This window comes from Ursus americanus, chromosome 19, assembly GCF_024610735.1.
Source record: "Ursus americanus isolate L20-20 chromosome 19, mUrsAme1.1.p, whole genome shotgun sequence".
In the NCBI taxonomy this organism is placed as follows: domain Eukaryota; kingdom Metazoa; phylum Chordata; class Mammalia; order Carnivora; family Ursidae; genus Ursus; species Ursus americanus.
This window is the reverse complement of record NC_142145.1, coordinates 34,913,327-34,929,374: the sequence shown is the minus strand read 5'-3', so window position 1 is coordinate 34,929,374 and position 16,048 is coordinate 34,913,327. Positions and strand designations below refer to the sequence as shown.

The 16,048-nt window shown below is 45.0% G+C and overlaps 1 protein-coding gene across 22 annotated transcripts in view; it reads left to right on the top strand.

The window, feature by feature from the left end:
• The window catches only part of FHOD3 (formin homology 2 domain containing 3), a 450,733-nt gene that overhangs the window by 313,816 nt on the left and 120,869 nt on the right, over positions 1-16,048 (top strand). The window lies entirely within an intron of this gene.

Below are 16,048 nucleotides of genomic sequence, written 5' to 3'. Positions count from 1 at the left end.
TTAATATATGAAACCTTTCATCCTGCTGATTTCCACACAACATTCCAACCCACGGAGGTAATTTTGAACTTGATTCAGTCACTAACGTTAGCAGTTGTGCCATCCAGCCTTCGGTCCTGTGTATATTTTAATACACATGGAAGAGTGACCTGGCAGGTAGTAGATGATGACAACTGGCTGGCCCAGACTGCTGCCACGTACCTCAAAGGCAGGGGTTGGAAGCTTTCTCTGTCAGGCCAGGTAGTACATAGGTTAAGCTCTGCAGGTCGGGCAGTCTGTGTTGCAACCCTTCAATGGCATTCTGCCTTTGCAAAAGCAGCCCGAGACACCAGGTAAGCAAATGAGCTTGCTTGTGTACGGACACTGAGATTGCAATTTTACATGTCAGGAAATATCCTTCTGGTTTGTGTTTCAACCATTTAAAAATTTGAAAACCATCCTTAGCAGACGGACTATATAAAAACAGGTGGTAAGCCAGATTTGGCCCACAGGCTATCGTTGGCCAGCCCCTGTTCTAAGACGCTCAGTTTCTAGAGGGAGGTTGGCCGAGAAATGATCTGGAATTGGCAAAGAGGAGTATATGGGGTGTGACCGAAGAGCCCATCATGACGTAGGAGAGGGCTGTAGGGAACAGTGTGCTAAGTTCAGGGTGGGAGCAGGGAATATTCCATGAAGACATTGAGACTATCCGGGATTTGGCTGACAGCTGCTCATAGGTTCTCAGGGCACTGTGGGCGGTTGAAGGGATTGGACAAGGCAGGAGATGAGTTAGATGAGGGGACATACAGAGCCAGCAAGGAGAAGGGGATCTGGAGATGAGTCCAAGAAAGGTGGGGCTGCTCCAAGAGGTGGAAACAGCCTGGAATCAGTGCCAGTGTTCCCATGAAGGTGGTGGTGTTGTCCCTCAGGACATTTGGCGATGTCTGGACACGTGTTTGGTGGCCACGATCATCGCGGAGTGCCGTCAGCACCTGGGGGATAGAGTCTGGGGTTGCCACTGAAGATTCCACAAGGCACGGGACAGCCCTCTGCACAAAGAATGATCTGTTCTGAAATATCAGTAGTGCTGAGTCTGAGAAACCCCACCTTACAGGACAGCAAGTAATTGATTATAATTTTTCGTTCCTCCTTGGGATGATGCTGAGGTAGGGAGAGCTTCAACTGTTGGAAGGACGTGGTGTCTTTCTTAGCAGCACATGGAACTCTGTGGATCTACCTTCAAACGTTCATGTGCATGGGTCAAAGCTGGCTTTTTATTTTTTTTCAGAGAATAGAATTCTCAGATTTCTTGGCTACTGTACACAAAGTAGAGTCCCTTTTCTGCTTGTTTTTGTTGTAATTGATTTAGCAAAGTTTATGCTTCAAATTCTTAGGGAATATGCTGAACCCTCTTTGGAAGAACCAAAGGTTTGACTAGACCTCCTGATTTTTCTCAGTAGTCCAAAAGCCCAGTATACCCAATGCCAATCAGCTTTATATCTATCACATTCCCCCAAATTGACATAACAGCACGTGACGCCAGCCATATTACAAAGCGGCAAGATTGAGCAATGATTCTGTAGTGGAAGCTGTGCTGTTTTGCAGCCAGGCTCAGGAATCTGGAGGAACAGGAACACAAGACAAGCTCACTAGAGTCACTCTGACTACCCAGGGCTCTCAGATGGTCGGGTGGCACTGAGGAGTCAGTTCTGAGAAGGAGCAATGGGCACTGTCCTCTTGGCTCATGGTATTATCAACTGGTGGTCAAGAAATAGAAGTTGAATTCAAAAATTGCTACTTTGTTATATAAGTTAGACGGGAGGTAAAAATAAGAAAAAAAAAGGCTTAACATATGTTGCGCCAAAGTACTCATTCTAATAAGTTGATAAGGAAGTCAACAGGCCGATGGGGGAGATAAGGGTTGGGGCCAGGCCTTGAGCTTGCTGCTGGGAGGAACCAGACACAGTCATTTGTATACATACCTGATCTGCAAGCCGCAGGGAAAAGTTGCGGCCTGCCTCTGGCGGGTCCCAGAGAGGGGGAAGCCGAGAGGGACCATGCCCACCTGGGCTACAGGCCATGGGTCCTGACCAGGAGATAGCTAGTTCACCCGCGTTTCAGGGAGGGGGAGTCAGGCTGGGTATGGTGTGGACCCTCACATCGGGAGCTCAGTGTGAACCCGCTGGCGGAGAATAGGCTACGGCTCCTCGAGAGCAGAGGAACCCTCAGCCTGCACAGGTCCTCCCATCCCCACCTAGGATGGAAGTACTGAGGCAGGGGAGGGGCTGCTTAGCTCCACCACTAAGAGCCGTGTAGCAATTTAGATATGGCCCCAGGCACACAGGGGGCATCAACTACATAGCAACTCTGTTTTCCAATAAAAAGGATCGAGGATGTGAAGATGTGGTAGCAACTATGCAGTGTAAAATAGACCTAGTTGGACCATACGGTGCAGAGGATGATGATGGCAATTAGCAGCTGTCGCTGTGGCTCGCCTTTCCTGGGCACCTAATTACCTGCCAGGCCTTCTGCCGAGAGCTTCAATGCACCAAGTCCATTTTCATCATTACCCCATTAGTAGGTGCTGATAGGATCTCTGTGTGGCAGGACGAGAAGCTGAGGCAAAGAGAGTTAAAGGAACTGTCCAGAGTCCCACAGCTGATCAGATTGATTTTAGAGTTCCTGGTGGAGCTGGTTTTCGAGTTCAAGGGCTCTGCCTCCAGAGTCCCATTTTATTCAACTACTTTTTCTTCCCCTGGGATTCCATAAATATAAAACAAATATCCTTGGTACTTGGCAGTTAATAAGCAACTATCAAATACACGTTGCCATATTTTATATTACTACTTCCGGATCTTTATGTCAGTACATTTAAAAAAGTTATTGCTTAGTGTTCCATTATACGGGGTACTATAAAAACAGGATGCCTTCATTCATTTTGCTATGGCTTGATTCCCATTTTTTTTCCTAGTATTAAACTTGCTGGAATAAGCATCCACACATGTTTTTGTACACATATGTTAGCATTCTTTTAGGAGAGATTCGTAGGAGTGAGATTCTAGATCAAAGGGCCTTACATTTTAACTATTGATATCACACCACTGGTCCTCAAAAAGACGATACCACTTTGCTGCCCACCCCCCCCCCCCGCACGTGACTGACCATTTTGTCACACCTTCACCAGCACTGGGTGTTAGGAGTTGTTCCGAAGTTTCGTATTTCTGAAGAGTGAATTGTGGTGCCTCAGTGTTTCCCTGTGCACTTTTAGATTACCGCTGAGGTTGCTCATTGGCTGTTGAAATTTCCTTTCCTGAGTGTTGCCTGTTTATATCCTTGGCTCATCTGTCTCCTGAATGGTTTGTCCTTTTAAACTGATGAGCACCTACTCTATTTTAATAGGGAAATTTTCAGATACAGAAGCAGAGAGAATGTAAACATCCTCTATACGATATAGGTAATAAGTTTGACAGCTATGTCACAAATACTTTTTCCTTGTCTATTAAACATCTTCACTTCCACTGTCCCTTGGTATGCGTAAAAGATATTGCTAGGGTACCCAATTTATTAGTCTCTTCCTGTGCAGCTTGTAGGTGGCGTGCTGATTCAGGAAAGTGTATCCTCCTCCTAACCAGCCTCTACTTTGTCCGGGGAGGATGCTTTGCTCTTCCTCATTCCCTGTCTAGGAGATACGCAGTGATCGCAGGAGCCGGCACGTATGGGGCACTGACTCTGCGCTCGCTATCATGCTGAGCAGTTTTGCATGAATTGTAAGTTATGTGAAGAACGTGGTAGAATCTTCCCCTTTTTAAGGTGAGGAAACTGAGGCTCGGAGGTTAAAGAGCAGGCCCCATATCGCACAGGTGGTAAGCGGCACAGCTGAGTTTGAACCCATTCCTTCCTAGTCCAGAGCATGTGCTCAGAACCAAATATCCCTGGGACTGTGCTCTGAACCTGCACAACGTGCTCAGCAGTAACAACTTTTTCTCTTTCGAGGATGAATCAGGATTGTTGAAAAAGCAAGAAATCACTCAGAGCAAATATTTACTGTGACTTGGTAATCCTAATGAGCCGTATTGTTTATAGTCCCTGTTAGATTTTGATCTTGAGATAATCACACTGATTTGTTTGTTTTTCTCAAAAATTGGCACTGAAGACGATTCCTAAGGAGTTCTGAAAATGTTCAGAGCAGTAACTGCAACACTGGAGCAAGCCTTCCTCGTTCAGCATAACGAAGCAGCCTTTATCTTGTGATAGAGGAAGGAAGGAAGGTATAGGAACAGAAATTCATCTGGTTGAGAGGAAGCCACAGTTAAAAATGGTCAGAGGCTAGGCTGTCCTCACCTTTTGGGGGCTCATACCTGGTGTGTACCAATTAGTGGCCCGGCGAGTGGTGGGAGCCAAGCCTTGGGGCTGAGCCTCTGAGTGGGAGCAGGAGGGAGGCAATTGGAGAGGGAGTTGTTTTCTGTTTTCCTGCAGAAGTACGAAGGGGTGTTGGCTCCTCTCCACCAGCCACAGGAACCAGTGGGCAAAGGAGAGCCTAATTATGGAAACATTAGCAGGGTGGGTGAGCTCATCTTCCCATATTTTGACGGGAAGAGGCGTGTTTGGATGCCGAGTTCTGGGGCAGTGCCTTGTTCTCTGGTCTTTCTCACACCTTGTCCACAGGACTTCATGGCCAGGAGTCACAGAATTCTCGGCTGGTTAGTTGTAGGGTCAGTAGCAGAAATAGCAGACTAGTCCTAGCTCTCTTTCTTGGAAACAGCAATGAGCAACGGATTGACCGACGAAGAGCATGAGACGAGTAGGTGGTGTGTAATTGGTGTTAACCTGCGAGATCTACAACTGGGTGCCGTGGTCGGTCCTGGCTCCGGGAGGAAGGTTTGGCCAAGGGCAGTAAAGGAGCAGTGGCGGAAGTGGCCGAGAGCACAGGGTAGGTCTTCACAACCTGTGACTGCGTAAAAGTCCAGGCTTGGCCTCGGTCTTCTTCCCTGTAAACTCAGGATGATGCTACCTCTTTAATAGGGTGGTGGGTGATTTAAGAGACGCAGCCCAAATGTGTGCTTAGCTCACTGTTATTATTACAGCCACTCCATGCCCTGGAGCTTTCCTGGGCTTTGTTCTATTAAGGAAGGTAATTGTTAAATAAATACGGATGCGAGCTGGGGAGAAGATTTTGTGCCCTGGCGTAAACATGCTAGAGGATTTCACAACAGCCAGATTAATAACCACTGGTACCCTGAGTGGCAAGTGGCTACCTGGGAAGATTTATCTGATGGCAAATGATTTGTTATAAGTGGGAGTCATGGACCAGGGATGTGACCTTGTGAGGTGGGTATGATTGGAATACAGCCGGTGATTCAGATTTGCCATTTGCTGTCTAAGAGGCTCTTTCTGGTTTCCCGAGTATTGAATAGTAAGGGGGTGGACCGGAGGGGAGAGTGCTGGGGGGGCAAAGGGGAGTTAGCTTGGAACTGGTAGAACTGCTGAAAAGAAAAAACAGAGGCATTGAAGTGTGAGAAGAGGTGACTTCGCAAAGCTCCTCTGACTTCTGGGGCAGGATCTCTGGTTTCTTAAAATTTCGCTGTGACTTGATTGGGCGTTTGGACCTTGCTGCTTTTTTTCAAGTGAAGTATAATTGACATACTGTATTATGTTCCATGTGCACAACGTAGGGATTTGACCAACATTTGTATACATTCGGAGCTTTGCCGAATTGAATTTGGGGATCTTTCTAGGTTCTGAGGAAACTGGCAAAATTTTATCCTTAAAACTGAGCAGAGCTACCAGTGAATTTTTAGGTGACGTGTGATCAGGGTTGTGTTCCAGGGAGATGACTCAGAAGAGCAGAGAGCAGGTGGCAGCAGTCCGGGAGAGGGCCTGACTCGGGCAGTGGCCGGGAGAGTGGCGAGTTAGGAGCAGCTGAGGAGACAGGGAGGGCATTATCTGCAGGACAGTGACTGGATTTTAAGGTGAGAAAAAGGAGTCTGGGCGATTCCCAGGCAGCCACTGGCCCAGCATCATGGGGTGGCTGTTAGGTCACTTTGCAAGCTTTGGGCATTAAGTGCAAGTGTCAGTGGATCACAAGTACAACTTCCCCTACTGTTGTATAGACATTTCTGGAACTCAGGTATGTGTAGGTGATGGTTGACGTCTAGGCTTAAATGCCATAACCCAGGGAGAAAGCAAGTGCGCGGAGCAGTGACTGGGGAAAGCCCTGGAAAGCAAAGTGGAGGCTCATCGTCGTGTGAAATGCTGGAACCGAGAAGCTCACTTACTTGCCAAGTCAATGAACCTTGAAATTGGTTGTCTTCAGGTGTGACTATGTTTCAAGCTAGAGTGGCCCACTTTGGTGTGATGTTTCAGGAAGAGACAGCCTTTACTGGGAGAGCCATAGTGAGCACATTTCAAAGAGAAGGACAGGTCCTTGTTTCTCATTAAATCTTTGACTTGCTCTGGGAATTTTCTTTCAGTGTCCAGGCTGCGTCCCCTTGACCCGTGCAAACACCACCTTTCCTATAACGTGCACCTTCCCCTCCATGTTCTGGATGTTCACAGCCCTTTCTGGAGAAGCTTGATTTTCCGTGGTAGTCTGTGTGGGTGTGGGTGGGGTGGTCCTTCTGGAGGGTGAGCCTCTCTCTCTCTCTCTGTCTCGTGCGAGTCCCAGGATGCCTGTGGAAATGGAGCAGAGGCTTTCTCATGATTACTGAGTGACCTGTTTGGTCCCGGTCATGTGAGGAGGAATGTGATTACCTTTGCTTGACAGGAGTCTGCGGAAGAAGCTTGGTGATGACTCTTCACTCAGGAAGGTTGGATGAACAGGGAAATAAACCCCCGAAAATATAGGTGGAAGAGGCCAAATCTGACCTGGTGAAAGAAGATAGAGTGGCCAGCAGTGTAGCTGGTGAAGCATTTTGCAAAGGAGCCTTTGGGGAATAGGCTTGGGAAATTGAAGGGTACAGACCCAACGAGAAAGAGAGAGACCCAGCCTGATGGCATTGTTGTCTGTCGGCACCTGCTCAGCACGCTGACCGTGATCACTGAAGCATCGGATTCATGTTGAAAAAAATCTTTATTCCTGAGTGAGGTACTGTTGATGGTTCAGAAACTGACCAGAATTAACATGGACTCTAGCCGTGGCCCAAATGTGTCTCGTGGTGCCCGGCGCTGTATCTCCTTCTGGAGGGATGGAGCCTTGGTGGGCTGAGCAAGGGGCGAGAGCCAGTAAACTCACTGTGCACGTGAATGCAGTGAGAAGACCTTGATGTTCAGGAAAGAATTCGGAAGAAGGAAGGATTAATGGCCTTTTCTGGTCCTTACATAGAAAAGGCTTCCCCCGCCCCCACCCGCAGAGAAATGATCACAGCTGAGGTAGCAAAGCATAGTGGTTAAGAGCTTGGATGCTAGAGTTGGACTACTTGGGTTCAGGTCCTGGCTTGCTTACTAGCTGTGTGACTAAGGGGAAACTCCTTAACCACACTGTGCCTCAGCTCCTCGTCTGTGAATGGAGTAATACTAGTACCTACCTCAGCGGCTCCTGTGAGAATTCAAGGAGTAAACCAGGCAAAGTGTGCAGCAGGAGAACACCCCACACAGTGTACATTAAATAACTAGAATAAATGAGTGACTACAGGCGCCTCCCTTCACCCCAGTAGCTCCTGCTTTCCTCAGAGCAGAGTCAGAGCCCAGCCAAGAGGGAAACCAGCCTTACCCTCCGAGAGTGCGCTGGAGAATTCTAGGAAGCCCGGGCACATCTGGGACAGGTATCTGCAGCCTAAATACCTTTTGATGATCATGATAGAGCATAATTCCTAAAGACACAGAAACTCAGAGAGGATTTCAGAGACACTAATACCACACTTAAGGAGTATTCAACTGGGATATTCACATTGTCCCAGAGAAATAATTTCATTCCTGAGAGAGTTGGTGTCTTTTTTTCCCCCCCCCAACTGTGGTTTTGATTTTATAAACATGAGATTACAAATGGCTAGAGAGTCGCCCCATGAGCAAGTGGGCTGGTCAGAGCCCGCTGCCTGCAGGTGTCTGTCTCGTACAGGTGTTGGACAGGACGGGGTGTGAGGGGGACAGAGGCTGTAGTGACCTGTGTCAGCAGCAGGCCTCCAGACCAAAACCAATACTGACTTACTGGACTTGAGAAGATACTGGAAAACTTTTTTTTTTTTCACCTGTGACAAGCTTTGTAAAGTTGCCTTCAAAATAGAAGGGTAAATAATTTTGATCATGGAATGGGGGGAAAAAAACAAGCGAAGATGAGTGCCTTTGTATTTGTAAAAACATGGCTGGGGCTTGGGTCCTCATCATGATAGCTTGTGTGTCTAAGTCCATGAGGAAGCCGCCAAACCTCTGGATGAGAAACCCCCAGTCCTGAGCGTCTCATTTCAGGGATAGACTTCAACTCGATAGACTTCTTAGTATTGACATTTTATGAGCCTTGATAGTAGGATGACTGCTTTGTGTCTGTGGCAGAAATCCTAGTTTATGGGCTAAAGGAAAGCAAAATCCTATTCATTCTTCATTGTTCAGCCAACTCCTATATTCTTGTACCTGCCACTTTCTTGGTTCTGAGCTACAGTGGTGAAATGACTCTCAGGAAGCCTCAGACAGCGTGTGCGCAAATAGTATAGCAAATAACTGTGTGCAGCTTCGGCAGAGGGCTTTCTAAGGAAGTAAACAGGACTGTATGGTAGAGGGTAACAGGGATGTGAGGATACATCCTTGAGAAGAACTTGCAGAGGGGCACAAAGCTATGGGCAGGGATTTCATTACAGTATCATTTATAAGAGCAAAGAATTGGGAAATGGCTAGCTAAGGAAAACATTGAATAGGCATATTATGTAATGAAACCAGTTATAAGAAATGTACTATACCGGAAGTACTAACATTCTTGCTATATCAGTGGCTGTATAAAAACATTATAGAATAACGTTTTTAAATTTTCTTTTAATCTGGAAATTTACCCACCTGATTTGTAGCAGTGGTTATCCCTGATCAAAGGGAACTCAGTTTTTATCAGCAGTCTTATACTTTTTTGAAGGAAGCATATATTCCTGTAATTACATATTCATTTTTAAAAGGTTCTTTAGAAAAAAGGATAGTGGGATGGGAGTTGACCAAGACGTCTCCTCAGGCACTTAGCCTGAATCCTGAAAGATGAGAAGAACTCCCTGGGCTGAGGGAATGTCATGTTTGGTGGCAAAGGGAGGAAAGGGTTTGGTGTCCCCAGGTAATGAATAGGGGTTTCCAGAAATAGGGTTGTGGAGCATGGTTGGGGACACAGGTGCCATGGAGATGAGATGAGGTTGCACAGCAAGCAGGTTAAGTCCTGCAGGACCTTGGAAACCATAGTATGGAGTCTGGCGGCTATTTGACATGCAAGGCTTAGCCGTGCACCTCTGAAGAGATGCCTGTCTTCCTGGTGGGGATCAGATTGGAGGTGAAGAAAAGTGGACACGGGGATGGTGGGTCGTAGCTAATACACAGAACTACTGAAAAACATTGGTCCCTTGAACTAGGGCAGTGGTTCTCAACCCTGTGGAGCACTGAAAATAACCTGTGATCAGACTACACCTCAAAATGGTGGAATACAATTTCTGAAGGTAGGACCTGAGCATTAACATTTTAAAATCCTGTATCTCAAGGGAGAGGATCATTAGGCTGGAGGTTGCTATGGCTGTGGAGAATTTGAGGCCCACACTGGAGAAAGAATCAGTAGTCCTCACTGCTTTATGTCCCAGGACCACTGTCTTGGACCAGGTTGAGCCCCACACTGGGACACTCTGGGGACTGTGTGACTTTACAGAGCAGCGTGGGGACTGGTGGCCCATGTCCAGTTCCTTTGGTGATGGTCCTTATAGATAATTCTGGCCCTTTGCTGCTCTTTTTTCTCTTCCTATTATCTCCCTTTTATACAATTCATTCTTCATTGGCATCTTCACCAGCAGATGGCCAGCGAAGTAGAAAGCAATCTACCCACACAAGTCCGTGTGGTTACTATTGGTAATTTGGAGGCATGACTTGAGGGGGTAGAAAATAGAAAATGAGGTTGTTGAGAAAAACCCTGGCTGAAATATAAGATTTGAGGTTTATCTCCAGATGTCAATTATCTGTACTTTATTACCATATTAAGAGTTGACTCTGGTGGGTTCAAGTCTAAAGCATGTGAAAGGGCAATTAGAATTCTAGAAGCAAACTGAGTCATGAGTTAGAAAGATATTACTGCACACAAACTCTGAAACACGTTGGCTTCCTCATGGTGGTTGCATTTGGTATCTGGTTCACAAAGACACACATATCCTGTTTCTCTGATTTATAACTAAAAGTTTTTCACTCTTTATTATACTTCTCTTCCCATTTGTGAAAAACATGAGAAAGAATGTGTGTAAGAGGGGCCATTGTTTGAAACATTTATAATTAAGCTTGACCAGTAAACACATATTAGACTAGTAGTTGCACGAGTTCTGGAAATGGGAGAACTTGTCCAACGTCCATGCAATTTTGTGTCTTCAGCTATCACAGACCACCAGAGCTGGAAGCTACCATCCTCCTGTTCCACTTTATTATATGAATGAGATAAGTAGGAAGACAAGCCAGACCCAGGGCAGGACTGTTTTCACCTCTGGAGGCCGCCATCTTGAAACCTCAGCCTGGGATTTGGCATCCCGTCCATTTCCAAAAGTTCATAGAGAATTCCAGTCTCCCTTTATCCTAGTTTCACTTCTCTCCTAGATCTGTAAGGGACACTTAACACAATTTACTAGTATCTATGGCCTGGAATAAAGGTTTTTTTAAACATAAAATCAAGATACAAAGTAGTGAGACGCCTCACTTCTGTCTGTAGTTATCACTGGATTGATTTGCTTGGCACCTGAATTACTTTGACACCTGAATTAACTGCAACCTAGCTAATGTATCTTTTCCTATTGCTGCTTATACTCTGTAGATTGGAATTCCATTATATTAAACTACTGCATGTTTTCAGCAGAAAGAATGTGTTGGATCCATTAGTATTTTCTTCTAAAACAGAATAACAAAATAATGGCTTATGCATTAAGATTCTGCCAGTGGAGTCCAGTTCTTAGATATATTCGGCATCCATGGCCTGTGCTTTATATTCCTTCTAAACTTTGCATGCTACAAGGACAATAAATACTTTCCTGTCTAACTTTGGGTTCTCACCATGGAAACATCAGAGCAACAGCTGGGCTCGGTTAAATGTCTTTTCATTCTCTTGGCCGGCAAAAATTTTTTAAGGGAACTTTTTTTTTTTTTTAATTTGGTGGATAATAAAACTATTTTTGAATGAAATCACTGCTTTACTTGGTCAGCTATATGTCTTAACTGATTAAGATCACTAATTGGACGTTTTCAAATCTCATCTTGGCCCTTGGTAACCTGGAAACAGTCTTAAAGTTAACAGAAAGTGTGAGTCACTGCTAAAGCTAAATCTGAAGTGGTTTAAGTATTCGTTAACACAGGGTGAGGCAAATGGAGCCAAGGGGATGCTTTCTCTGTCATAAATTTAACAAAGCATTTCTATGCAATATTTTTTCATCTAATTTTGATAAGTCATGCACATTTTACAGAACTGAATGGAGCATGTAAAATGTATGCATTATTTCTAAACCTTAAAACAGAGCTTTCCAATTAATTGCCACAAATGTCATACCTATGTCAAGAGTCATACTTATATCAAGACGCTGATCTCCTCAAGGCAACCAGGCAGGTCTGGGGTAACTGGGGGCCATAAGCAACTTCATCCATTATTCTGTTGTGTTGTGTATCCTATCATCTGTGCTGTGCGGGAGGATTGAGAAGCACAGTGCAGGAGACTGTGGCTTAGAAGGACAGTGCACTGATGACAGAGCGATAAAACCAGCTGAGATTCTGCTTTGGTTTCATTGGGTAGGCTGGCTGGTAGAAAGGACGCTAGCCTGGATATCAAGAGACCAGAGTTCTTCCTGGCAGGTTGTGTGATCTTGCCCTCTCTGGACCTCATCTTTCTTTTCTGCAGCATGGGGAGGTCTCTACGGCCCTATCTCCATTCTTGCCAGTCTTGTTCTTTGACCACCCTTAACAGGTGCCTCTGCGCTGAGCACCATGCTGGGTTCACAGTGCCAAAGAACCGCAACAGTCAGCAGGGATTTACTGGATGTCCTTGGGGGCTGGGTCTGCTGGAGAAATAGCTGGAGGAGTAACTCCAGGCAGGGAAATGGCTTCTGCGGGGGGACCCCGAAGCTGAAATACACCGGGCATTGGGTGGATAGATTAATAGACCGATTAAGACGGGGGGAGGGAGGTTTAGGAAGGGAGAGTGAGAGATGAAGTTGAAGAGATGGTAGAGGGAGTTAGGGTATTAGCTGGGCAAATTGGATTGAATCCTAAGATTTGAGTAGGGCAATGTCATGCGCAAAGCCTATCTTCTCCTCTGGTCCATGCCTCATCAGCCTTCCGAGTTTTGTTCCAACAGCAAAACTGTGTGGAAGTCTCGCTTTTCAGACCAGTCAGTCCTCCACTCCCCAGCCGAATACTTCCTGGTATAGTTTGTTGTATAATGTCTTGCTTCCCCACGGGCCTGTAAACTCCAAGGGTAGGAACCAGAGTCTTGCATAAAATAAATGCTCAATAAATATTTGTTGGATAAAGGAAGAGAGCACTCTTGTCCCATTGTTAGACTTTTTTGCTTTTGAAAAAACGGTCGTTACTTATGGAAAATCTCTGTATCATCTGCTCAATTTTGCTGTGAACTTAAAACTGCTCTGAGAAAAACCTATTATAAAAATCCCAGTTTAACAGTGTTGGATCAATGATAATCCTTGGTTTATGGTGTATTGTTGTTGGTCCACGTGTGGCCCTCTTCCTCGTTTGTTTTGATGTAAAATTTACTTAGTGATATAAAAAAAAACATCAGTGAGACTATGGCCTACCTAAAAAACCAGAGCCTTTCCCCTAACTTACACCCATCTGAGCGCTTCCATGTTTCCCACCTCTGCCTGGATAACCAACACCCTCAAATATTGTTTATTGTCGTCTTTACGTGTTTGTTGTTTTATAATATTATCAAACATATGCGTAAGTAAACCCATTATAAGTTTTGCCTTTTTGAGCTTTTAGAAAGTGTATCCTATTGTGTGCTCCTTCTTACACTTTCTCCATGTTACGTAGCTAATGTTCATCCATATCGTCACGTGAAGCTGACCTTCATTTATTTTTCACCGCTTGGACTCTACCTCAATCCGTGTATCATTTTTCTTGTTGGCGAGCATTTGCTGAGCATTTGGGTTGTTTCCATTTCTTGGCAATTAGAAACGGTACTGCTGAGAATATTTTTAGACTCCTATCTTGCTGCATGAGTGTTTCAGTATCTCTAGGGAGAGTTTCTCAACCTTGGCACTACTGACATTTTGGACTGAATTCTTCTTTGTTGTGGAGGACTGTCCTGCATATTGCACGATGCCTCTACCTGCCAGATGACAGCACCCCCTCCCCAGCTGTGACAACTAAAACATCTCCATTGACAAATGTCCCTTGGGGGACTGAATCACCCGAGTTCCGAACCACTGCTCTGGGGGATCGCGGTGCCATCTAGCAGTGGCGTTGCTGGGTCGCAATACGGGTGTTCGGCTTCATGTGATAGCACCAATTACTTTGCCGAAGTGGTTAGACCAGTGCACACTCCTATCAGCAATCTGAGTCAGTTGGTCTACATTCTCTTCAGCACGTGGTGTTACCAGACTTCTTAATTTTTCCAAGTAGAGATAAGATGGTATGTCACTGTGGTCTTGATTTATATTTCCTGATGGATAGGTTAAAATATCTCTTCATAGAAGTTTATTGCCCATGATCATGTATTTTGCCCAATCATATAGTTGTGTTTTTATTTTTAAAATATATTTTTGTATATTTTTGATATGAGTTTGTCTGTTAGATGTACTGAAATGCCTTCTCTGAATGCGTTGCTTGACTTTCCCTCATCCGTAGTATTTTGGTCTTAGAATAGACTTTAACACTGTTTTAAATGTTTTTTTGTACTTTTGAAAGGTTCAGCAACATTCATTTTCCTTTTTGTTTGTCTTTTGGAGCCTAGGAAATGTGACCTCAGCCTGAGATCCAAATTTGGAAAGTAAAGTTTGCTTTGAAGGAAACTAGGCTTTGCAGAATTGGTCAGACTGTGGGCCTCTGGGTCTCTTTTCTAATATGGAAGGGTGGCCTCCAGTCTGAGATTGCCTGTGGTAGAAAGGAAAGTGCCTGTTGGGTTCAGAGTAGACCTGTGCACTGGAGTAACTCCTTATCAGTTAAAAATAAAACACCCCTCGTGGTATTTGAAAGCCAAAGGCCAGAGACCCAGAATTCTTTCTGAACAAATGTAAACAAAACTAAGTTACACTTTAAGAGAAAATTTAGCTAGGGGAAAAGCAAAATTGTCTGAACTAATTCTTCATCTTAAATATTATCAGCATAAAAGATTCTTTTTGACTAAGTCATCATGGGCTGAAACTAAAATCAAGCATAGAAAATCCTTTGTACCACGAGAGAGTATTTCTTTCTCCATCTATTTGGATTATAGGGCAAGGCCAGTGCCTTGACCATAGGGCACCCTGGAAGTGGGCCCTCCAAGTAGGTCATTGTGCTGCCTGCCATTGGTTCTGTCCCACCGCTCAGCTATGGCACACACAAGTCATGTGACAGTTTGGTGCAGGATCGGCAGGTGTGGAGCCCAAAGAGGATACAGTTTGGGATGTCGGTCAGGACAGTGATCTTCAAACATCTGTGGGGCAACTATGCAGAGGAGAGAAGGATCAAGAAGAGTTTTACACAGGTAGAAGTTATAAATGGAAAAGTGTTGCTGTCTGTCAGTGGTATAGAGTGCTTTGCAGAGTACTGTGTCCTCTTTTTTAGGGCATTGAGCAGAGTTCTGAATGTCCGTTGGTGGGAGATGTTAGAGATTTCCTGAGAGGGCCCAAAAGGCAACGGTGACGTTGTTGATGATGGCCAATAGCTAAAACAAACTGATTTGTCCGCCATATGCCACGCCTTTTCAAAATGCTTTTACATATGAATGCAACCCTCCTGCAAGGTGTAGGTACTGTTACTAACCCATGGGGGGGGGGGGAGGAGATCATAAGACCCAAAGTCACACAGCAGTAAGTGGTGTAGCTGGAGTGCAACCCAGGCAGCCTGGCTCTGAGCGTCTCCAACTCTAGCAGACTTTGCTTCTGATGACTTTACCTCCTGGGGGAGCAAGTAAAATCAAGACATTTTGGAGGGAGGGCGTCAGGAGAGGACAGCCTCAGTAGACTAGAAATAATAGCATCTGCAAATTGCCACTCAAGCTGAGTGAGGGTGGCATCAGACTGAAGGTTGAGGGAACAGTTTTTATCTGGGCTGCTGTTGGAGCAGGTGGGAGAAAAGAAGACGAAGGCTGATAAGGGGTGACTTGTGAGTAAAAGCTGTACCAGGCTGAGAAGGACAGATGAGGTGTGTGGGTGTGTGTCTGGTGGCATTACAGAAGGAATGCTGGCCTCCCCGTTCCACTGGCCTCCTTGTTTGTGACAGAGGCACCCTTCCATCCAGGTGTGGGGCATGTCATCATTGGGTATTGCCAATGCTTCTCTCTCCCTTTTCTGCCCCATCTAATCAGTCACCAAGTTCAGCCAAGTGTGCTTTCATCTTTTTCAGACCCCTTCCTCTTCCTTAGTTTCACAGTTGTCTCCCTCTCTGCTCTACCTAATTTTTTATGAGGCTTGCATAACTTTGACTCCAAAATCTGACAAATACATGATAAGAAAGAGAAATTACAGCCAATTTTTGCAGAAGGTGTATGTAAAAAAAATTCATAAGATATTAACAAATAGAACCCAGCTATATATAAAAAGAATAATACCACAAAATAGAGTTTATTCCTGGTATAAAGTTTGGTTTAATATTTTAAAAAAAGCAGTCCTTGTAATTCATTGTTAATAGAGAAAGGGGAAAATCATACACTTATTCTTTCAAATGGAAAAAAATTTGACAGAATTTAATATTCGTTTATGATAAAAATTCTTGGCAAATA